The sequence below is a fragment of the Lepidothrix coronata genome, unplaced genomic scaffold (genome assembly GCF_001604755.1).
Source record: "Lepidothrix coronata isolate B3197 unplaced genomic scaffold, Lepidothrix_coronata-1.0 Scaffold2, whole genome shotgun sequence".
In the NCBI taxonomy this organism is placed as follows: Eukaryota; Metazoa; Chordata; class Aves; order Passeriformes; family Pipridae; genus Lepidothrix; species Lepidothrix coronata.
The window spans coordinates 14180093-14205569 of NW_016690182.1; the positions used below are offsets into that span (position 1 = coordinate 14180093).

At 41.6% G+C, this 25477-nt stretch overlaps 2 long non-coding RNA genes across 5 annotated transcripts in view; both read left to right on the forward strand.

Moving 5' to 3' along the window:
- Window positions 1-1893, forward strand: part of LOC108498232 — a 28999-nt gene extending 27106 nt beyond the window's left edge. Inside the window, exons 5-6 of one of the 4 annotated variants that reach the window (XR_001875116.1) lie at window positions 255-339; window positions 861-1893. This is a non-coding gene — a long non-coding RNA (uncharacterized LOC108498232). The remainder of the gene's footprint in view (window positions 1-254; window positions 340-860) is intronic. The other 3 variants (XR_001875117.1, XR_001875118.1, XR_001875119.1) reach the window with 3 other exon arrangements.
- Window positions 1894-20683: 18790 nt separating this feature from the next.
- Window positions 20684-22030, forward strand: LOC108498245. The gene is made up of 3 exons (XR_001875126.1): window positions 20684-20720; window positions 21238-21316; window positions 21898-22030. It is a non-coding gene; the product is annotated as an uncharacterized LOC108498245 (long non-coding RNA).
- The last annotated feature ends 3447 nt before the right edge of the window (window positions 22031-25477 follow it).

The window sequence follows — 25477 nt, forward strand, 5'->3', positions numbered from 1 at the left end:
GTTATTGTATTCCCCTAAAACATTGTGATGCCATCATTACGAATGCTGTTCCTCTCTGTGTAAGTTGACTGCACCTCTGCAAAAGGAGTGTGTCATGTCACACACACACAGTTCAAACCTGCCTATTGCACTGTAATTCTCAGCACCTCTGCAATTGGAAACATGAAGAAAAGACTAACAAGTGGATTTCTAAAGTGTTTTAAAAGACAAGAGTAGTTTTTTTTTAAGGCAAATTCTTCTATGTTTTCTGCTAGAAAAACTGCTCACCAGTCTTGTGGTTTGTGGATGAGGATCAGAACCCATTGCTCTGTCCATGGGAGGGAAGGCACTGATCACTGGGTAAGGCTTTCCTGTCTTTAGCACCTGCTGGTAGATGAAACACCTTTTAAATGTCTAAGAAAATGACACTTGATTCAATTTTCTTTCAATTCTAGACGAAGTTCTTTTCTCCCACACAGCTTTTGTTCTTTTAGATTGATTTAATCATAGGTTAAAACCATCAGAAACCATATGGTTCGAGAGACCTCCTGGACTTGCATCAGACCACACCCAGCAAAATACTGTATTTTGCTGGCAAAAGTTTAAACTGCAAGGAGAATCTAATGGGATTGTTAGGAGTTACAGTTCTAAAAACTGAGCTCTCCAAACACAATCTCTTTGAACCTAAGAGAAATCAGTTCTGTTTCATCAAAGAGATAAGAAAATAAACATGATCATTCCTTGGCTCTGAAATGCTTTTTATTCAACAAAGTAATTTCTGTTTAGAAAGACATTTGGAGCTCTCCTGCTTGACAGTATCTTGTTCTCTGACACTCATCTGTAGATTGTAAAAAATAAGACTAATGCTCTTTGTTTTGTAGAATTTGGAAATGTGTTGAGAGGACCCTGACACAAACAGGAGTTTAGCCCAGAAGCAAGCCCTGGAGGATGGAAGCACAGCCCTGCAAAGGCTGAGCTATAGCTGAGCTATAGCTGAGGCAGGGAGGGGGAGGAGGAACATTGAAGTGCTGCCTGTTTGGCTCCCCCTGCTCCCATTTCTGCTCTGGGAACACAACCTAAGGCGGATCCCCTGCTGATATGGAGGTCACACAGTTTATTTCTGTCACACTCACGTGGTCTTGCCAATACCAGGGGAGCATGAATCAGAAGGTTATTTTAAAACCAAAAATATATGTGTCGCTTTGTATTATACAGCATCGAAGGACCACTCAGGATCAGGGCTTCACCTATCACATGCTGAATCTGTTACAAGTGGAACATGTGTTGTGTTGTTGATCCTCTGAGAAATTTCAACCCAAGATGCAACGAGCTGTGGAAGGAGAAGGGAGGGTAAAGGAGCAGAAGTGTTGGGTGGTCTGCACAATGCTGGAAAGGAGGCAGAAGGCAATATGCTAAAAACTGTCACTTAGAACTATTTAGGCAAGTAACTGAAAGACTTGGAACAGCGGAAAAGACCTTCTTTGTTTAACCAAACACTAAAGACATCTGAAAGATCTGGAGTTGATGTGGGGCTGGGGTGGGAGGAGGCAGGACAGGCAGGTGAGCAGATTAATGGCATTGTTGCAGCTTGCCCATATGGTGTTTGGGTTCTTTATTTCCTCAGCTATGTTTATCTGGTGGGATATTGTTGATACAAGCTTGATCTGGAAAAATAAAATCAACCTATTTGAAAAGGTCAGCTTCATGAGAACTGTTTTTCAGGGCTGGTGAGCTGTGTGTGGAGGTGTGACTGGCAGCAGTTGGGATGGCCAAAGGGATTGGAGATGAAGAGACACCTCATGCTGAGGATGTAAATGGGGAGGAGAGAGAATGAAACCAGTTTGCCATATGATGCAAAAATGTCTTTCTCTCTTTGTCACATCTTTCAACTATTAAAGGCAATATTATTCTCTCCATGCACTCAAATGAAAAGTCAGAAAGCCAATTAAGTTATCTGTGCATGGACACTACTGCCATCTCCAGAAGAAAAAGATTAATGCTTAATCAGACTCATAAACTTATTAGACTCTGGCTAATGATACTTTCCTTTAATCCAAGCACCACTTCTGGAGCAGGATACTCAAAATCTTCCTGTCTCCTGGAAAGTCTATGGAGTTGGAGGCAGTATTATGAAAATCTCTCTTAGGTATAATGTACTCAGCACAGATGAGCTTCCAGGAAATCTTTACAGCTTTTGTAATAAAAATAGCATTCATATATGACTTTGTTTATGGTGGGGCCCCATGGTGAATTGTTTGGGTTTTGTCTGTAAAAGTTCTAGCCAGTTGGTCATGCAAGGAACAAGTGTAAGTTGGAACCTCACGGCTTTTAAACTATGAGAAGGAAATAATATTTGAAGAGAAATCATATTTTGGGCCCAGCAAGTCTGACAATGACTAGTGCTGCCAGAGGTTTTAATATTATTGAACTCAAAATCTTTTCCATCAAATTCCAGAATCATCTGGAACATTCCCTCTTACGTGAAATAAACGCTTGCAAGCTGCCAGGTGATTAAATCTGTTAGCTGAGATGTGAGGGTGCCTCGGGAGACTCGGCTTTGTTTTGCTACTGTAATTTCCAGTAAAGATTTGGTCAAGTCTTGAAGCTGTCTCAAATGATGTATTTTGCAGGTTTAAGTTAAAATTCAGACCTGCCAAAAGGTTCTTGATTGTTAGTTTTTCTGGCTGAAACCACCTAATTTTTCCACTGTGCTTTGTCCATCTAGTTATGGATCACTGTTTTATCTCTCTGGCTTCAGAAAAGACAAACACTATATCAGTTCCTAAGTGTGAGAAGAAAAAACCTACTGAAATATTAGTAAGAATTTTCAAAGGATTGCAAATAAATCAGATATTGTACAAATAAACACTGGAAGTGTAGGCCCTAGTGAAAAGCTTTGCAGTCCTAAAGAGACAAGCCATTGGTTGCATTTAAAGGAAAGGGTAGAGGTGGAGAAATTAATGGCTTTGAGGAGGAATCTAAACTGAGAGGGCATTTGGCAGACAAAATGAAAGACTAATCAAGCATAAAGAACAGCAAAAAATCAGTCACAAAATAAAGCAAGGAAGAAGCAAAGTCGGTGAGGGAGAAATGGAAAGACCGAAAGAGATGAAAGTGGAAATGAAACCAAGGATACTTGGAGATATTTTGTAGTGGAACTAGTTTGATTTCAGTGTTGTTTATTCCACACACCAAACAACACTGACAAATATGTATGTATGTGCGTGTACATGCATATATACATTTTATATATTTATAGAGAAACTCTAATGGCAACAGCATAAATGTCACAATTAACGGCTCTATTGTATTATACAGTCTTGTTTCATGTAAGAAGCTATAATTTATGTGTCTCCATTTTGTATGTTTACTTCTGTATAATACGTGACATAAATGAATAGATTTTTTTTCACAGTGGTAAACCATTCTTTTAAAGTCCTTAAATATTCTTGACTGAGAAGTGTAAGAAGTGAAAGTTGTGTTTTAGTAGTAGGAAGATTTTACTATTTCTGTTTTGTTTTGTTTTTAAGATGTATTTAATTTGTTTAATAAGTTACAAAAGACACAGAATTGGTCTTGTGAAGTGTGAGTAGAGATGGCTCTGTTGGTTTCTGTAAGAAAAAGAATATGAACAACCCCAAACCTCTGCACTGGTAGCTGAATGGAAAACTTATTAAATGAATTAATTAAGCTATGATTTTTGAAAATTTGAAAAACTAGGCCAGTGTTTGGATTTTCAAAATCAAGTCAGTAAAATTACTTCAATTGTTTAGTCACTTCTGCCTTTTCATAGCTGAAATACAGTTAATCATATTTAAACATTATTTATAGAAAAGAAATGCATTTGGAATAAGAAACCATTGGATCCATTTCAACATTGCTGCTTTTTAAGCTATGTAAATGCAGGTTTATAAAGAAATGGTGACTGATCCTAGAGATTCAAGAACCATTTGTGGATGAAGGATAATGTGTATTATCCTTCAGCTCTATCCTGCATCAATAGGATGTCTATCCTATCCTACAGCAGTTTTCATTCTTTCTCTGGTTCTAGCATGGATTTGTGTTGGAGGGTGTATAGCCTTGCCCTGACTGAAATGCATGGATGTGCAGCAGACCTGGCACAGGGAACACCGTGTGCATATGAACTGTGCACCAAACCCTTCCCAGGAGCATGGCCTCATTCTGACACCACACTGATTTGTGTCACAGCATCAGCAGCTTGTGAGGAAAGGGGAAAAGGCAGGAAAGAAGGCTGACAGGTCTTTCTTTTCCCACACTGCTTAGAGTTTGGAGATTCCCCACACAGAGCAGATCATACATGCAGGAAACTTCCTGGGACAAAAGGTCGAAAGGATGCAACTTCTTACTTCTGTATAAGACTTTGATATTCAAGACATTAGTTACTGTGGGGAGACAGAAGGTAACACTAAAAAGACAACTCAGTTTGCTTGAAAAATATACTGACAACATGAACTAGGAAAGAACAAATTCCTGAAATTGTGCTGAAGTGGTGCAATGCCAGATAACCTCCCAGGACAGACATGGACAGCGGACAAAGTGACACAGAAGTCAGATAAACTGAGGAAGGAACTCAAATAGATCCTCCACGAGAAGAGCCAATTTAGTTTTCCAGGTCAGCAAGGCACATGAAGCTCTCAAGCCTTCATTACATAACCTGTGCAAGTGATCTGTAGCCTCTTGGGTGTGAGCCAGGGCAGGGCTACAGTGTAGGAATCTTCCCTGGCAGGAGCAGGAAGAGGTGCACTGATTGACCCAGTAGGTATTTCCCCTACTCATCAAAAAGGAACAGGCATGAAGTCCTGGGGAGCACCATACCACTAGATAGCCTTCTGTCTAGTTACAGTGTCTCACCTTCTATTTTTAACTGTCTCGTGGAAGCATTAAGGGAAAGCAATATAAAAGAGAAAGAATGTAAATATTATGGTTTCAAGGATATCAGCCCCAGCTGAAGTGCAAAAACCTGCCTTTCAGTGAAAGCTTTGAGGGGCTTCTAGTTCAAAGAATTCCAGAGAGGCAGCTATGCACATTGTTTTCTTCTTCTCTATCAGTTACCCCTTATAGATGGCAGCCAAGTTAAAATAAGGAAGAGCACCCCTCCTAAGCAGTTCTGAGAGGACAGAAATACTTGGCATGGGAAAGAGCAGCTACAAGGTAGTAAATACTTTTTCCAATGACAGGATAATTTTTCTGCTGAGCCTGGAAGTGTCAATGTCGAACTTTTGCTCGTGCCTCAGACCTTCTGATGCAATTGGCTATTTCAGTGCATGGCAAAGTACTCAGGAAAACCCCCCACAGTTTTAAGGCTTTATTTCGGGAGGGCTTTTTGCTCTGCAAAAATATCGTGATCTTATTCTGGTTTTATCTTTCAGGATTAAAGGACTACTGGCAAATATCTTAGGACTAAAATGTGGGTTAGACTTTTTGTTTTGTTTTGTTTTTTACAGAGCCTGATATGAGTGGGAATATCTGTGAGTTAGAAAATATATCCACAAGACCCATAGAAACTGCATGTTTTTATTTAAATGCAGTCCTGCTGTGTTTAGTGTCAGAGCTAAAAAGGGAACCTGGTATGAACAGAAAGTGAAGCAGAAAACTACCATTTGGCTTCCCCAAATCAGCAAATGGCAAAATCAAGTGAGATCCTGAATGCAAAAAGTGAACACTTAAAATGTTTTGGGTTTAATCACAATTTTCATTGTTAAAGACTTACTTTTAAAAAATAGACTGTTTGCTACAGTTGCATCTTATGTATCCACAGACTGGAGAGCAGCCTGCACATGTTCTGGTCAATTAATTCTTTGCTAAAGCACCATAAGCATACGTCCAAAGATTTTGTTGCTTTTCTGACTTCTTTCTCATATCTGGGTTTTTATGAGGTCTCTGTGTTGAAAATATTAAAGTGTTTTCTAATTCGTGATTAGTGCACAGCAGCAAGAGGAAGAGTTGGCATGAATAGCTCTTAATAAGTAAGGTATGTGATTCTTTTTTATCTCTCAGCCAGGGCTTTGTCAGAGCGGAGGAGCTGAAATTGGTTAATACTCAGACAGGCTGCTGAAGTTCCAGTCTGGTTTTCTAATTTAGAAGCACTATTGCATGACATAAATGGTAGGAATCATTGTAAATTCTATGTGAAAAAATAAAATAGGAGTCGTTGAGACTGTAGGAAAAGGTCTAAAGTAATCCTTTAAAAGTTAGAAACAGCTTCAAAGATTATTATCCTCCCAGTTTGAATGCCTTGCTTATATTTCAAGTGAATATTTATCTGATGCACTATGTAAATTCACCTTATTATATTTATTTGCCATCTAGTTTAAATCAAGGAATTAAAAAGACTGAAGAGTAATTGGTGAATTACCCTTGGAAAAACACATTAGTGGTAGGCTGGACAATGCCAGCAAGAAAAGATTAATTCTTTATCACAGAATCCCAGAATATGCTGAGCTGGAAGGGACCCACAAGAGCCATTGAGTCCAACCCTCAGTCTTGCACAGGCCCATCCCCAAGAGTCACCCCCTGTGCCCCAGAGGATCATCCAAACCCTTCTGGAGCTCTGGCAGCCTTGGGGCTGTGCCCACTGCCCTGGGGAGCCTGGGCAGTGCCCAACCAGCCTCTGGGGGAAGAACCTTTGCCTGAGATCCAACCTGAGCCTGCCCTGACACAGCTCCAGCCCTTCCCTGGGTGCTGTCCCTGGTCCCCCCAGAGCAGAGCTCAGTCCCTGCCCCTCCTCTGCCCCTGCCCAGGCAGTTGGAACTGCACTGAGGTCTCCCCTCAGTCTCCTCTGCTCCAGCTGAACACACCAAGTGCCCTCAGTGTCCTCCCATGGCTTCAGATCAAGGCCCTTCCCCATCCTCGTTGCCTCCTTTGGACACTCTCTAATGTGTCCAAAGACCTTTCTCACATTGTGGTGACCAAAACTGCCATGATATTCAAGGTGAGGCTGAACCAGTGCAGAGTTATGTGCAGTTTCAGAAATTTTGTTGTTGTTGAGAGGTTTTGGGATTGAAGTTTGTAAGAAGACTAAGTAGAGTCTACACTGCTCTCTGAGTGCTTTAGATGCTGCCATTCCTTCCTCTGGCAATTCCCTCTTTCAGCATCTGCCACTTTCTCTTTCTTTCCCTCCCAAAAAACAAAACACAAAAGATAGTATTTAAGAATTATAAATTTGACAGGTGGTCCAGGTCCTGTCCTGTGACCACGTTGTGTGATCTGCTGGGTGTCTTCATCTGTCTGTGCTCTCATTGCCACAGAGCTGCAGAAGACCCTCATGCATGGCTGACACCAGCAGCTGCCCCCTGAGGAGGATTGTCCAGCTCCTCACACAGAACAGCATCCTCCTTTTGTTCTCCATAAAGCATGAAATGAATACTTGACTGGGTCAGTGGCATGGACTGCTGTGTTCATTCACTTCAGCTCCCCCCTCCATCCTGATCAACTGTTACAAGGAGAGATATTTGATCTCTGCAGCAATAGGCTGTTTAGTCTTTTCAGAACCCTTCTCATCTCTTGGAAAAAAATTGAGAATGAGGGCAGATAATGGCAATATAGGTTTGGGGAAAATATTGGTCCTATTGTGTTTCTTTCTATTCTCGTCTTGCCTTGCTTTGCCTTTTCTTGCCTGTTTTTTTTTTGTTTGGTTGGTTGGTTGTTTTGTTTTGTTTTGGGTTTTTTTTCTATTTTTTTCCTCTGTGCAGTTTGAATGGAGAAGAACATAGGAGACTTAACAGGAAACCTGTAGTCAGAGCACCCTACTACTTCACCACAGACTCTTAGGAGATGGTTCCCTTCCCTCATCCTTAAAAGTAAAGGTAATTTTAGTTTATCTTGCTTCTCAGCTAACCTGCCACAGGAGGCCACCTCAATACTTCAAAAGTACTGAGTTTATTTGAAAGCCATTAAGTCTTGCAATGGATTACCTTGGAAGAGGGGCTAAGTGGGCTGGAGATGATGGGGGACTCTGAATGGTCTTAACTGATGAAAGGAAAACATAAGCGAGGAAGGAAAAAAGTGCACTGCCTCCTAAAATGCCATGTACCAAGGATTGGTCCTGTGTAAACTATCAGAGCTCCCAAGTACTGGCTTTTATACTGTACTTCAAGTGAGACCAAAGGATGGAAAGCTGTTCGTCTGAGCTATTCTGAGGTTTTTATTATGTTCAGGGATTAATTTGGATGACAACAATGGTGTTTTCAGTGCAACAAGTAGAATTAAATAAGCAGTCTGGCAGAAGATCTGAGAAGCAGGAGGTGAAAATAAATAAAATGGAGCAGTGAAGAATGCAGAAAGAAACAGAAAGTGTTCAAAGGCATGTAAACAGGATGAAGGCTGAAGCCAAATTCATATGCAAATGTCGAAGGTACAAATCTTGTTCCCTCCTTTTCTCCTTTCCCTCACGAGGAGCCTGTACAGCCCCTGCCCCCTCTCGTGTTTACTCTCACGACAGAATTTAAGCGATGGAACAGAGGGAAAAGGGGGCAGATGTGACTATGTGGGAAGTTGCTTTGCCACTCACATGTGTATGGGAACCACATCTTTTTCTGTAGTTTGTGGGAGGTGGATTTATTCTTTCAGCATTTTGAGAAAGACTTACGATTCCACCTGGATTTATGCACAATAGCTTTTCTGTCTGCTCTCTTTATCTTTCTTTGAGAGCTTTCTGACTAAGTTATTTTCCTCCTGGGATGTATAAAGTATACTCTCACCTACACTGGGATAAAAGACTCTTGAATACAAAGGCCCCTGCTGAAGGCCTTTTGCAAGTATTGTCCATTCCCATCAACTTTCACCTGAAGCTCATCTGTCGGGCCTTACTCAGCTTGGGTCATGTGGTAGGGCACTATAAACTCAAAATGCTGTAGCTGTGTGCTATGATACTCGTGCTATGTTCACACCGAGGCTCTGAACTAACGAGCCATTTAGGCCTTTTTAATTGTAGTGACTTTTAAGTCATCCCACTCCAGGCAGTGCCTGAGCTAAAAGCTGAAATCATGCTGGAGTGCTTCACTGGCTCACAGCCCACCCTGGCTCTCAGTGTGTTATAGGCAGCCTTTCCTGGGATGATGGTGAATCAGAACTGTGTTAAAGTATTTCTAGCAAGATGACAAATCACCTCATATCTAAGGGTTTTATTGCATTTTCCGCTTTCTATGAACTCAAAAATGAGGCTATTTCTATGAAAAATGGCACTTGAGAATATGAAATTTCCAGAAGAAGTGGGGATCTGTTAGTAAAACAGAAGCTGAATGCATGGTGAACAATCCTTTTTGAAAAATGAACATTGCTATCTGTGGAAATGGTGGTCACACAATTATGCAAAGCTTTAGACCTGAAAAATAACCTAAATCTGGGAACTGTGCCTGGTTCTAAATGATATTTGCCTTTGTGCCCCAACCCTGCACTGAGGGCTGCCCAGAGCCAGTGTGTTGGGGCTTCAGAGGAGCCTGGGGTCTGCATGTGTGCGTCCACTTGGGCCTGTGTCCACGGAGGTGATGGCTGTGAATGCTCCCAGTGCCTGCTATCAGTTGTCTTCACAATTTCTCAGTACAGAGAGTCTGTCCAACACGCTGCTCCTGCAGAAGAGATGGCTGCTTCTGAAACAGAAAGTCATGGCCAACTGTTAAACACCATCTAAAGTTTCTGTTCTTCTTTGTGTGTTTCTCCAGACACGTTTGTTGTGCTCTAGGAGGGTACCCCAAAGAGCCATACTCCTCTGCAGTCTCTAGCTGCAGAGTGAGTAATATGAAACCATGTAATTTATTTAACACCATTTCACTACTTAGCTTGCAGAATCTCTGTGAGAAATATTCCAGGTCCCTTGACCTTATTTTTTTCAGATTTGTTTTGAGCACCATGTCTGGAACCGGTGTTTCACGTGTTATATTTCCTCTGTGGATTCATCTTTGACATTCAATGTGTGAACTTTTCCTATAATTAGTTCTGATCAGTAGAGCTAGTTCAAGTATCACTGTAGAGAGTTTAACTTGGATTTCTCGTTGGCAGTCCCAAAACACTTACAGGATGCATTCCTGCAGCTGAGCAGGAGTGGGATTCCACCCCTAACTCGCTTTGTGCTGAAGTCAGAGGATACTCAGGCCCACTTTTGTATGCCCACAGCAGGTCTGCAAAGCCAGCGAGCAAGTATTTAGCAAATGTACTCAGCACACAAATTTCCACAGATCCCTGGGTTTGTGCATTAGTTAGATAAATCTACCTTCCATCTGGATGAGGTCTTATTCCACCTTTTCATAAGCACTTGCTTTACAAACATCTATAAATTAGAAGTGGACTTACCATTACCAGTTGGGTTTGATTGTTTCAAGTGGCACCTGAAGAGGAAGACAAAAGGAGCAGTTCAGTGGTTAGGCCAGACTCATTCAACATTGAAATATTCCATTTTTTTTTACTTTAGTTGTTTGGAGTTTTGAGTAGATTTTAGGGAGGGATATGTTAATTAGTCATGGCAAAAAATGCAAAGTAGCAAGAGCATAAATCCCAGACTGCTCCAGAAACAGTATGAAGTTTTTCTTTACCTTTGATTGTATATCTTGCCTGTGCTTTTTTTGGCAACAATTGCAGAAGTCTTGCCTGTTTCAGGAAGGGGATGAGGCCACTGGAGAAGTGTTAGCTGTTTTATTCATGATTATCTTAGCAGCATTAATAGTGCACTGTCGTGTCCATGCTTGTATCTGATGACTTTTGAGTCCAAGGGCAGAATGAGCAGCAAGAGCAGAGGACGTGGGCTCCTTTTGGCAAGGCCTTTTGTCAGGGAACCTGTTGCCAGTGGGCTGGGAGGCTCTTCCCTGGCCCCAGCCCCCGGCCTGCCCGGCACACCCTGTGTGTACATTCTGCACATTCCACGGGCTTTGCTTACATAACCCTGCCTGCCCTGCCTTCCCCTGCCCACACAGGTGAACTGCTGCCCTCGCCGGCAGCTCCTCACCCACCGTGCACCCCTCGGAGCAGTCCAGCTCCCTTGTTTCTAAGAGCCTGGCACTAAGAGAACCAGTCTTGGGGTATTTCTTTTCAGGGCAGAGCTAAGGCAGTGGTCTGGCAGCTGCAGAAGTCAAAGTGGAGTTGTATATTACTGTACTTTCCTGAACTGAACTCCTAAGAACCAAAAGCTGCCCCCCCAGGAGAGCTGCACAGCCCCCCCTTCAGCAGTGGGTGATGGAAGGCTGGGGGAGCACAGCGTGTGTGGGGCTGGGCAAACCCTGCGCTGTCCTGAGCCACCTCTTCTCCTCCCACACAGAAGGGAACAGTAACACCCAACTTGTGAAAAAGCACAACCACCAAAAAACCAAACCCCAAACAAACAGTCCCCCCAAACCTTTGAGGTCTTGCATACAGATGTGCTTTAGGTACCAAATGTACCTACACACCTTTAGAATAGACTCATCCAAGATATGAGTTCAGGTTTCAGCTTTTCTTGCCAGCTGCTGGTGATTCCATAGAAGTGAGCATTTTCCTGTTTGGATTGCTGTCAATAATCTACTGGGAATAATTGGTAATAAATAATTCCAGTGATAATGTTATCAATGACAGTAACATTAATAAATGTAGCATCTGCTGCCCAATGGCAGGTTGCACAGGTGAATGGAATAGTAGTCTCAGAAGACTATGTTCTATAATAAGCTTATCGTGTTTTACTGGTTTAGGATTTTTAGTTTTAAAATTTGATTTCCAAAGATTTCAAGTGTCCCCTTTAGCCATCATCGATTCACCCATAGAAACTTGTGCTGGAGCACATGGGACAGTTTTCCTTTCCAAAGCTGCAGAGCATTCCTGGCTCCCACTGCCATCAGTTGGAATTGTGGGCTCACAGGAACTTTAGGAATTAATTGTTAGTTGTTGTTATTAATTTATTTGGGAAACACAAACAGTATGACTCATTAACTCATGTCTTGAAAAATCCTGTACTCTTTCTTCACAATAAGAACTACTGGAAATCTCTGCCTTCCAGTAGACTTGATGTAGAATCTGAGCAAGAAATTATGAATAGAGAGTTACTTCAGCAACCTGCAGATCCCTGGAAAATGGGTAATATGCAACACAGACAAAAACATATGCTTTCATCTTTAATGAAACCACCAGAAAATGTCTCAGTGACATAGGACATACATAAATATGATGTCACCAGCTTGGAGGCATATCTTCCTGAGGTTTTTGCATTGGTTCCTGATCTGGGATTTTAATTTGATGTCATCTATTTGACCATTATATCCTTGGCTAATTTACTTTCTTTTGCTGTAATTTCCATTTCCAAATTCTTTGATAAGTGTCAGCCAGTGCCTTTTCAGACATTTCCTCTGTATATAACCCAGAGAGCTGCTTAATCATATGTGCAGCAATATGGTTTTATTATTATTCACATCTTTCTAAAAGCTGAAGTCAAATCTTAGTTTGAAAGCACAATAGCTGAGGCTGTGAAAAAAAGAGAAAGAATGGTCAGTCAGTCACTGTGGACCCAGGAATTTCCTCAGCAGCCTTTCCTAATAAAGGGTTCTGTAGAGTACCTTTCACTCAGGTTCTGCCCCGTGTGTCTTTGGATCTGCCCTTTGGCTCTTGTGCCACTCTCTGCTCAGGCAGGGTCTGCACTGGAATGGAAGGGATGTGTTACTGAGGGCTGGACTGCAGAGGAAATCTCCTTCCCAACTCTTCTTTGCTGTGTTTCTTTCTTGAAAGGGCAGAATTCCTTTGGGAGGGACATGTGTGTCACTGAGTCCCCAGTCTGCAGTGTCAACAGTCCCAGTGCCTGTCAGGCCTGAGTGCCATCAGCACTGAATTTCACATCTGTGTCCTTGGGGAGGAATAGAAATAGAAATCAAAACCAGTTGGGCAAATGCATCCTGTAATTAAGCTGAAAAGAAATGCCTCCTGCCTGCACTGTAATTCCTGTCTATACCTTCATCAACACAGTCTACTTCCTAGTTGTAAATCAAAATCACTGTGTCTGAAGATACTTGCCACTAGATCATCCAGTATAAAACTATTGAGAGTGAGAGAGAGAGAGAGAGATCACCTAGCACAGGAAATATTTTAATGGAATGGAGAAAAAGATGGAGAAATGGACTGAAAAGGCACTGTTAAACATTCTAAAACTAAACTGGGAACATAAAACTATCTGATACTTATTTTTTTCTTTTCCTCTGTTCTTATCCTTCCCAGACATGTGTACTCATAATATTTAATGGAGTGGAATTGCCTGAAAGAACAGGACCACTTTTAATACACCTTTCTGTGGCTCCCTGGTACATATGTGAACAATTTTAATACAAAAATGTTGATTTGTAGTGATTCTTAGATGTCTTGTGGTATATCATCTGTACTGGACAGATGGATTTGGTCACTGTAAGCCAAATAAATAAATTAGCGCTATCTTTGAAATGTAAAGCCACAACTGGCATCTGCAGTTACTGTACTCCCCTCCCTCAGCTCAGATGCCTTCACCTATACTGCTGAACTGGCCTAAGTTTATACTGTGTTTGGCCCTGAGTCAGGGCAGAGGACCACCTGCAGGAGAGAGATGTGAAATGTTCTGCATGCCTTTGGAATGGGGTAAAGTACCAGAGTACCAAGTCTGCAAATATTTTACTGAGCAGGTCATGTATTAAGTAAAATGATAAATGATGAGGTCATCTTTTTAGAACTGGTGGCCAGGTGGTGAAAAGCCAAAGGGCTGAGACAGAAAAAAGGGACTTCCTTCCAGCTCCACTGACTTGGAGTGTTCCCTCACTGCACAGGAAGTGGTCGGACTGTCTCGGGCAGTGTTTTGGTCTGTTTGTGTTTGGATCTGCCTATAAGGATCCTTGCAAAGAAAGGATATAGGTCTGCTTTTGACTGTCTTGATTCATCTTTTCAAATGGCTGCGAATTCTGTATAATGCTAGCTTGTTACCTAGTCTTGTGTAATTATTTGTGAAAGGCTTTAATTCTGCCTGACAAGACCAGTCCTGGAGGTTGGATTTAGATATTTCCTCTCTCCTCCTTCCCCCTGTTTTTAACCCACAAGCTGTGTATCAGTAGTACCTGCAATCTCCAAACCAACCAACCATTCCAAACCCATTGGAAGCAACTTCAGGTGAAAACTTTCTGTCCTGTTCTGTCTTTTGGAGTTAGTTTTCCATCAGATTACTTGGTTGCAGAAGAATCTAACAACTGCAGGAGATGGGGTAAAAGGTACTGGACTGGAACAGGGCATTTCATGAAACTTCTCTGTTGCTTTCATTATCAAATGTTGTAAGTGTATCCCAGAAGGAGATTCTGTTTGATTTGAAATTGCCTCTCTGGTTTGTGACTGTTCCTTCAGTTCAGTGTGTGATCTGGGTGCCCGGGTGTGAACATACACATGCAGACTGATGTGGGAAGCACAAAGGTATGGGGTGGAGGGCCTATCAGTCATTTTTCAAAGCATTCATGCTTTGTCAACTATGCAGCAAGCTGCTTTATTCTCCTTCTTCTGCCCGGGGCAGTGGAACATCAGTCAAGTATTTTCAGAGTGAAAGTCAGTTGTTTTCTGGTGGTCTGAAGAGCTGAATATGCTCCCTGAGGGTCACTTCAAGCCAGGACTGACAGGAAGGGAGAAGTGAGATGGCACAGGCAGGAGGAGGGCAGGGGGCAGGCAGAAAGCTGATCTTTCTGTGGCAGCAGCTGGGAGCAGGTAGAAAAGGTGGTCCTGTAAACTGGCATAATTTAAAGAGAGTTTCACAAGAAGAATTCAGGTTTGAATAATATGCATATGTAATTGCTGCCCTTAGGCTCCCTTCTTAAAGAATAAATTGCACAGATCTTCAAGAATAGTAGCTTCCTTATTTCTTGGGGGCTTTGTTTCTGAGGGACAGAATTCATCTCCTCCTTATGATCTGTCAATCCCACTGGGGTTCCCATTGCCTCCCTTCCTAAAGGGAAAGCTCATCACAGATTCAGAGCAATGAGCAGTGAGTGGCCTACTGCCATTTTTCTGACACTCTGTACTACCTGGAAGGCACTACCTTGTTGCATAAAAAGTCTTCTGATGGAAATAAAATCTCTGGTGCCCCTGGACAGGGCACAGCACTGGCAAAGACACAAGATGGTTGTGTCCAGCCTGGCTGTTCACTTGGCTGACAGTGCCAAGTCCTGAACTCTGTCCTGAGCCTTCTTTCTGTCTGGAAAGAGGAGAAAGGAGGAAAATGCACACCTTGCCCAGGTGTAGGAGGGATTTAGTCCTTGGGCAGGAGAATCACACAATTTACCCCACGTGAATTCCTTCTTCTGTGTTTGTATGTGTGTAAAAACACTTGGAAAGCACACAAACACTCATGGCCCAGCTCCGAGTGAGGCTGCCTTGAAGCACAAAGTAGGCAAATTTGAAATCGTTTGGAGACTTTTCAGAGCTTCTCATTGTTTCGTTTGTGCATTTAATGATTTTTGCAAGTGCACTCATCAAGAGTTTTTGAGGTTTGGATGCCACTGTCAGTGGCTGGAGGGACAGAGGGACCTGCCTGCAGCAGGGGCACAGTGACAGTCTGTGCTGATTGCCTGGCACTCTGTGTGGCCAGAGCAGGCAGTGCCATGTGGCAGAGCTGACGTGCCCTTTAGACGCGGGGAGGCAGGAGTTTGGAAAGAGCTCAGGTATGTTAAGAGTGGAAATATCCCTGAAAACCAGGGATTCCAAGTCATCTATGAGCTTTTGGAAACTGCATTGTCTCTGAACTCCTCAGCAGAAGCTCTCAGCAAACAAAACCGTTGAAAGCAGAAAACACTCCTGGTGGTTGGAGTGGTGGAGTCCCGGGTGCCTTGGGTGGGTACACGTGGGCTTTGCTCTGGAGTCTGTTGTGCTCAAAGAAGCTGAGGAACCGCCTGCTGTAGTAATTTGCCTGAAAGATCATGAAATCAGTATAGGATTCTCATGCATGGTCATAAACCCAGTCCTAGCTGAAAAGAGAGAGAGGCTGAATGATAAAGTTTAGAGGTTTTTATCTGTAATTTGCTTGTATCCCAATAAAATATGAAAGTCTGAAACTGAGGGCTACTTATAACTCCTGTCAAAGGCACTGTTTCCTTCTGAATAATGCAACAGGATGCAGTAAGGGGAAAAAATTAAACCACAACAATTGAGTAAAATTTTTGATGAATTAAAAAATTAAATGAAAACAGTATGTAAAACACATACAGATAAATCAATTCTTTCTTTCTGTCTTTCTTGGAATCCACCCTGAACCAGATGTTGGGAGTCTGTAGTTTAGTGTTTTTGGATCAGTGCCCAGACTTTTACCTGTCTTTTCAGCTATTTACATGGGTTTTATTTCTCCAGCTGCGCTTTCACTGATACTGTACAGTCACAGACCTGCTAAGTTGGGAAAGTTGGGAGTCACTAATAGAGGGAGTTACTGGATCTGCGTGGAGATGAACAGTGATACAATACATCAAATGGAAATAATTTTTTCTTTGCTCAGATAGAAAGAGGATCAGGTGTAATGAAGGGTGTGAAGAAATCTGCTGTGGACAATGATAACGCAGGAGGAGGGAAGGGAGTGGCACAGGAATTTTCTTTCCAACACCAGCACAGAGAAGGAACAGACAGCAGCTGCTGCTGCTGTGTATGGGAAAATGTGCAGGGGAATGTCTTTTGTTTAAAACAAACTTGAGTTCTATTGTGTTGTTTGGCTTTAAGTGGGTTTTTTTGTTTGTTTTGTTTTGTTTTGTGGGTTTTTTCTTTGTTTGTTTGATTTTTTTACTTTTGATGGTTTCTACCTTTACTATGTTTTAATTTCCATTAAAATTATTTTCTCCTTTACATATGTAATAATTATTAAGGATTTTTAGTTAGTTTACTGATCCATAAAGACTCAGTACAGAGGAAATTAAAGGTTATTGGCATAACTGTGTAGCCTCTATGCTCTGGGCACAGAGAACTGCCTTCATTTGTCTCCTGTGTTATAGTGTGTGTCAACAGAAAAACCATGAGCCTACACACCCCTCCTCTAAAAGACATGAACTAAATCTAGTGCCTGGCACTTCTCAGGCAGTTGCACTAAAACTTTCATTTTGTGTTGGCGTAACATCTTGCACGTTTCCGAACTCCAGCCCTCCACCTTGTCTCAGCCGTGCGGCTCACACTGGAAAGACGAGAAAGTTCCTCAGCAGAGGAGTGGTGAGGGCTCTCCTGAGTGGAGAGAAGGATTTTTAGAGGTGTTGTGTGGCAGCCTGCCCAAGAGACTGATGCTTCATGTTTGGTCCTGACTCTGGATTTAAGCCAGTACCCTAGAGATTCAATATTCCATAGCCTGTTACCAATCCCTCGAGCAATCTGGTGTCTCCAGGTGCTGGTCTTTTACACAGACTTCTTAGGAAAAGCAATTTCACTGGCAGTGAGGATCACCTAGTTCAGTTCAACTGGAATGTTTTAATGAAGTCTCTCATACCAGTCGGGTTGAGGATCACCCAATGGAAGGAAAGGCAAGTGAAAATAGGGATATTCTGGAAGGCTGTTTTGTAGTGCTGTGTCTGGGAAGAGGTGACAGAAGCGTGTGTCTAAGAATGGGTGTGATGAGTCTGTGTGTCTGAGCCAGCTCAGAACAAACATGTTACTGAGTTTGCTGTATGATATGTAGAACTTGTTACTCCCAAACAGAATTAGCTGTAAGCTTAACTCTTTGAAAGAAATCCTCCTAAAACACAGTTGGTCAGGATGGATATAAAATGGATGTCTGAGCTATTGCCACCCAGCACAGCTGACAGCAGTGGCCCTTTTCTTTAGGGGATCGTAACCCACAATCACTGTGCCTGTCCCCAGCTGGGGACTACTCTGCATATATACAAACATTTATTCAAATCTGGATACTCATAAATATTATTTCAGTACTAGTATCTTTCTTTAGGACAGTATTTCTGAAGGCAAGTTAAAATGAGACAGATCTAAAGTGATTAACTTCAGTGTCTAGAGCTAGAAGGAGGGGACCAGCAGGTCAAGACCATGTATTTTGTAAGCCTCTCTCACTGATGTTCTTAAGTCAGTTACATGTTTGATCTTTAGAGCTAAATTTTGGCCCCACACCATTTCTTCCACACCATTTTCTACTAAAGACAGGGTCTACTACCACAGCATGAACAATATGGATTTTGATGCCTCTGATTTCCAAATAGTTTATTGGTGATTGAAGTTTTGTTGAAAGATTGAAGAAGTGCACACTCTATGTGTAAAAGGTATGAGGGGTAGGTTTGCACAAAAGTGTATGGCCACGTAAGCCAAAAGACACTGTTCAAAGAGCATTCTGCATACATTTAATTTATACAATTTGTCAATGCTGTGTTGCATTTTAAGGGGCTCTTGAGGCTGTCAAGTTTATGCCTTGGGTAGATACTCCATTGCTAACATGGCTCCTGTTAAAATCCAGAGGCTCTGGTTCTTTACTTACATTTTGATTGTGATTCGATCCTTATTTCTACAACTCACATTTCAGTGTTTTCCCCTCTTCAATTTTTTCCCCATCCCAGCAGCCATCTGGTACTTTCTTCTGTCAGCCAAGTTTCTGTTCTTTACCTGGAGCCTTTCAAACAGCAGCTCTTGAAGAGAGTGGATTAACAGTTGTCACTGGAAAATGAGTTTACTTCCAGCTGGAAAAGCTGTGTAATATAACAATTCATTGATATGTTATGCACTTCTTGTTAGACACTCATAATTCTATTTGAAGGCCAATACCTGGAAGTAGTTTTTCTTAAAAATCTGTAAGAAGACCCTTAGTATCTTTAGAGTGAGTCGGCTGACTTTACTTCTCCTATTATGCATGGAGTCTTCAGATAACAAATGTGTTCTTTAGCAGACAGGTATTTGGGATTAGCCAAAAATGAGTCTTGAGACTTTAATCTGTGTCAGATTTAGTCCAAATGAAAGAGACTTGTGGGCATTCGACTATGCTTTTTTTTGTGGTATTAAAGTCTGAAGTTTGTATTTGCCCTGCACTATCTTTGTTCCTTTATTATAAAAGTAGAAGTGCATAAATAACTTGAAAAGCAACCTATTGTCTTTTCTGTTTGTGGTTTATTATAAGTATCCAAAGAGTAAAATTTTTTTGTGTACTTTTAATTATTTCAAGAAACAAAATATCTAGGCTAGTAGTAAAAGTGTCATGAAATTACTGTAAGGTTGCATGAGTTTTGGCTGTAAATCTTATTCACCTTGACTAGATCTCATACTTTAATTCACTGGGGTATAAAACACCATTTACATTAGTTCTTAGTTCACTTAATCACAATTAAACGACTTCAAAGGCCAATAATTCCTAGAGACTCTTTCTTTGATGTGACACAAATAACAAACTGTGTTTGTAATGTGAAGGTGTTCTACTTCACTGTTACATTTGCCCCAACCTCATACAGCATATAATGTTCTCTTTAGGTACAGACATATGCTCTTGTTCCATGCACCATATGGGTCACAGATGTGGCTGACATGGCTACATGACATCTTTTTTAATTTCATTGCACTATACCAAGGCTGTGCACAGACCTTTTCATGATGATTTGAAGGGATTTCTGCTCAAGATTTTAATTTTTTTTAACTGGAATGATGAGGGGGAGGGAGCCCACTTTTTCTGCTATCAGGTTATACTGTGGTAATAAAAGCCCTCCAGAAGGTAATATTTTGTGGCTGCTGAATTCATTGTCACCTTAAGCACTGCAGTGCACTTGTAGTTCCTTTTTTACATTTCTGTGTATACCTAATACCGGAGCTTTGCCTTGCTTTTCCTCTTCTCATCACAGTCAAAGGGTGATTTTTGGAAGGAGAACTGCCATCTATAGATTCTCCATGAACTTAGAGTTTGAAAACCAGTTTTAAGTTTTGCAACTACATTTTGATTTAATGCAACCTAAGAAATAATTTCATGGTAAAGACAACATTTGGAAGTCGATGGTTTTTGCTATTCAATTTTGGCATGGTATATACAGTTTTACTGATCTGAAATGCTAATATTACCTGTGAATGTGTAGCAGCTCACTTTTCCTGTGAGCTGTGAATCAGAAGGACAATACCTTGCTCTCATGTAGCATCTTCTAGCCATGCACAGTAACCTGAGGGAATGGCTGGAGCTGTGCCAGGGCAGGCTCAGGTTGGATCTCAGGGAAAGGTTCTTCCCCCAGAGGGTGGTTGGCACTGCCCAGGCTCCCCAGGGCAGTGGGCACAGCCCCAAGGCTGCCAGAGCTCCAGGAGGGTTTGGACAACACTCTGAGGGACAGGGGGGATTGTTGGGGTGTCTGTGCAGGGCCAGGAGCTGGACTAGATGATCTTTGTGGGTCCCTTCCAACTTGGGATATTCCATGATTCCGTGATTCTGTGAATATACCTCCCATGGTACCTGCTAGTATGGACCAGCCTCAGGATTTCCAGGTAAAGAACACAGACCTCCAGCTTTGAATGGGACATTTGGATGTTATCTCAATCAAAATATCTCTGTGTCTGTCTGTCTAACTAACTAAGGCTCAGTGAACTCTCAGTATGGCTGTGTCAGGTTGGAGGAACAGAAGTTATCTCAACAATAGTGCTGGTTAGGAAGTGAGCTAATAAAATTCCAGGGCAATACTTGTTAAAGGTTCTCATAATTTATTAATGAACATTTTATTGTTGCCTCCAGAGGAAGCTGGACTGGTTCCAAGAGGAAACATATAGTTTATCATATCAAAGTTGAACAGGAGATTATTTGTGTTCTTCCAGGAGCAGCAAACAGCCATGGAAGAAGAGTGCCCAAGGTAGGTTAGAGGTGAAGATGGGTTATTACTTGCTTATTTCTAGTAATCAACAGTGGAAAGGGAAGGACCACAAAAAGGGATATTTGTATAGGCAGTTGTTCCAACACTATCACTGTTCACCCAGTGAAACCCAGTCTTGGCAAGACTGAAAACTACTTCAAACCACCCAATTATTAATTGTTCCATTATTAATTGTGAGTACACTGTGTAGCCTAATGTAGCCTAATGAGGGAATGGAGCTACCACAAAGCTCCAAAGGACAGGGCTGGAGCAGCCATCAATGGGGGAGAACCTGCCAGACTCAGAAATAGTCTGTGCTGCAGTCTGAGGTCCTTTTGTATGGCCTGTGGAAATCCTAAAGGCTTGCAAGTTGGTACCTCTTGGGGTAGGGAGAGTTGTCATTAAGCCTGAAATTTTTTCATTGTAATATTTCATACATGGAAAAAAAGTTCTTTCTTCTTTTCCAAAGCATGAAAAAGACCACGAGATGTGCAAGTGTGGCATTTCTTTTTCACAGAGTGACCACACCTGAAACCAAACACTGAAAGGACATCGACTAATGTGGAGCTGCTTCAAGACCTCTGACAACCCAAATAGTAAGTCTTGTTCCTTTCTCCAAGATAGAGGATCAGGGATGAAGGGTGTTTGGGGATTTTCAGCATACATTTATTCATTATTCTGAAATTTCTTACTTCTGCCTTTAGGGTGAGACAAGGAATGAGAAACACACATAAAATAAGTGTTTGATTTAGTTTCATCTCACGTCAATTTTTTTCACAGAATTAAAATATTACTACTTCTGAAATGCAAAATGTTTTCCATAATTGACTGGTCAGGCAGTTTAATGAAACAAATCTGTGGCATCTCGTGTTAGCAATATCCCATCCTCTGTCTCAAGACATCAGAAATGCAGAATCAGAACTGTAGATGAATAACTGGGAATTCTGTACGTGTTTCAATTACCTGCTTTTTAAATGGATGTATAGAAGCTACATTCAGACATGTAAAAATGGTTCTAAATTATGTATATTTTCTAATATAAATGTCTGTTAGCAGGCAAATGTAACGAGAACACATTTTTCTCTGGGTAAATTTGCTACATGTAATTCAGGTGCTTTCCTCCCCTTATTGCAAGCCACTGCAGTTTTCTGATTCCCTCGGCTGTTTGTTAATGCAGGTGTTTCCAGTGTCACTTCACTTTCCGTGGGAGTTTGTGGGACACCTCCAGCAGTGACTTGCACTCTCACTTCCCATGTGCCCTCAGCCACTGGAGGAAGGTGCAGTGGAGCTCAGGAGATCTCTGCAGTCTGAGTCTCAGTGCACAGTGAGCTCCCATGGCATGCAGTGGCTTCCTGTCCCTAATGCTGTCTAGGAGATCAGGCCAATTAATCTCATTAAATTTGGAAAGTTTTCATGGCAACTTTGACCTTTTATTTGAATATACGTTCATTTAAATTTGAAAAGCAGAAGTAGATTGCAATTCAAAGGAACTCATTTGTTCAAAATATTTTGGAAAGGACATTGGGACAGTTTCAAAAGGTTTTGACTTTGTTTCAATGGGAAATTTGCCCAAATTAATTTATTTCCACAGTTTCTGTTTTACTGAAACAGCAGTCTTCTCACCCCTCCCCATCCAAATCATGTCTTCTTGATAAACCTCTCCCTGAATCTCACTTATTGACAGAAAGTAGATATGAATGATACTAATGTAAAAAAAGAAATTCAGAAGTGAATTTGAATTGACATTCACCAGTGTTGGCATACATAATTGGACTAATTATACTAAATATGCCTCTTTATTTTGCAGTCCAGAGAGGCTGGATACTGCAAGGAGAACCATCTCTAGCCTGAGCTTCTTGATCATAGTTTTTCCATCAATACATATAATGTGTTCAAGGTCCTCCTTGATTCTTTACAGCTCCTAAGGAATTCTTTCACATTACAGTGTTGCATCTTTTGTCCAGCTTATTTTGTAGAAAAAATGGGATTTTTTTTATTTAACTTGAACCTTTTGAGCACGACTTTGCAAATTTACCCAAGAACATCTGTCTGAAAAGTCTTCAGTCACCAGTCTCAAGAGCTGAGAATTTACGGGTGAGCACGGTTTGGGCTTTGCTACTTTATCTGGAAGGATAATTGCCTCATGGCCATTTAGATTCCCTGGGGCAAGGGCTGCCCCAGCTGACCATGGCAGGATACTGTTACACTGGAGCCTACTGAGGAGAAGGGGTGCCCAGAGCCTTGCTGCAGGACAAGGAACTCACATCCCAGCCCTGCTGCTGGCCCATAACATCCTGACCCCCCATGCTGTTAAACTGGCATTTCCTCCTGCATCAGCTTTTCATTGCAATCTGGAGTGTACTTTTTGGAGAGATTGTTTCTCTACATCCTATTCAGACAACTGAGTTTCAGCTTTAAACCATGGGTATTCTGTGAGGAGGAGTTTCTAGCACAAGGAAAGGTCAATTGAGAAGAGAAACTAATGGCTGCAGAAGGACCTGAGGGAGGGAGTGTGTTCCTTGGAGTAAGGGAGGTAAGAGGTGTACAGACAGGGCTGTGATGTGGTGGATGGGAGCTGAGATTGAAATACAGGCCACAAACATTAATGCTGAGTATTGAAAGGGAAGACTGAAAAAGAGATCCCCAGGTCCATTCCTGTTTTTTCATGTCATAGGAGTCATTGATGTGAACGACATGCAATTCCCCTGGCACATCTGTCTGCTAGAGCTGCCTAAACTCAAATGGGCTGATATTCTTTCTCTCTGGGGAGACCATGAAGTCCAGAGCAGGTTTCTTGGTGCTTTATGATGTTTCAGTCAAACTCAGACTTTTGGCAAGTCTTGCAGGGAGGAACTCTGTGAGCTTGGCTTCAGCAAGGCAGAGATCAAACTTGTACTGAAGGTGAGAGATGTTTCATGGATCCAGGACAGGAGCTGCAGAAAGGCAGCTGAGGCCAAATGTGACCATCTCCTTCAGCCTATCTGTGCCCTGAGAGGTTCTGAAACAGGAAAGAATTGTTGAGCTGGAAGCAGTCCAAGGAAATAAAAAAGCAACTGTATGAATTAAATGGGATAAGTCATATAATTCTATAACTGGATACAGTCAGAGGTAATTTTAGCAGGTCAGTTTTTGACTGTGCACCCCAGACATTAAATCTCCAATACCACATCATAATTCTGTAGTTTAAATACCAGTTATCTACTCAGAATAAACAAGGAGAAAAAAATCTCAGTTACCTCTTAAGGACTGAGGGGTGGGGGTTGTTGCTTTAACACAGTGAAAAACAGTTGCATCTCCCCTTGGCTGTAGCTGTGGATTAGGTATTTCTTTAACAATGTATTGCTACTGATCTGTGGCCTCCAGAAGAATCCTCCATCTGGATGCATGATTCATTGGGATGAATTACTTCTCCAATCCTGGGATCTGCAGTAGAAAAGCAAGCAATTAACCTTTCCTAATAAGAGCCAGAAGCAGGCCTTAAGGAAGTTAAAATGAAGGAGGTAACTGGTGTTTGGTTTCCAGAGCAAGTTTTAACACCAGCAGATGGTGCTACAATGTCCATTTAAAGGAAAAAAACCCCAACAACCCAAACATCTCATATTTCCTTAAAATCATAAACTGTCAGGGAAAGATAAATTGAGATACTTTAGCTAATTGCTGTGGAAAGTTGAATCTAGGGTGATGTTAGTCATCTTTTTACTTAGACTAGCACAACACACATGAAGATGTGTGTAACCTTTATTTTCTAGTTTGCTTTCAAGATGGATCAATTTTCCTTGAGTCAGGTCTTTACCTTCAATAAGGTGACTCAAGTATTTCAGGAATTTTCATTCATATTCAGAGTAGGGATTAGAAACTTTGTTGTATAATGTTGCTGATTAATTATAGGAATAATTTGTGATTTTTAGACTAATTTTCACTCTAAATAGCTACTTGAAACAATTAGCAATTGTTTTGCTAGGGATATTGCTGAATCATTTTTTTAGCCACTAAACAGAAACTATGTTTTTTCTTTCACATGCAGAAACTCCTAGTATCACATGAAGAATAACCTCTAAAAGACATTGTAGAGGAGTTGTGTGGTTAAATTAAGGGAATTTGGCATAGGAATGAAGAAGTATTCCATTCTAGTTCAACAGGTCCGAAGCTGGTACCTATGGAAGCTGCTGGCCACTAAAGAAATGTGTCAGGAGGGTTTAATGGGGCCTCAGCCAGCTCAGGCACTCTACAACCAGGACAAGAAATTAAAACCTTCTTGACAGCTCTGCAAAGGGGGAATGCCACGAAAATGGCTCTTTTCCTCTTAGATCTAAATGCAACATGGATTAGCTCGTGTGTGGTAGCGAAGAGAAAACTGGGGAGTGAGGAGGTAGATTGTGGAGAGTGTGTGATCTCAGAACTGCCCAGTAGTCTGGATAGTACCCACTTTTATTTGGTTCACTGCTTGGGTCTCATCCCCTCAGGTATGACTGTGTGATGTATGTAATAAGTGAAATGTATGGATTAATAATGGTGGGGATTTCGGGTCAGCATTGGGCACAGTTCTTTAAGCAACATAAAGGAACTATGCTGGAATTTCTGAATGGTAATGCTCCAATAGAGGGTAATGTAACCACCAGGCATTCCAAATACTCTAGTCTAGCTTAAAATGTACAGCCCTGCAAGATTTTGGAGTAAAGGACTCTGCAGCAAGCTTGGCTCAGGTTTAAAAGCCCGTGGCTTCATACCCAGTGCCTGTTCTGTGTCACATCAGAGAA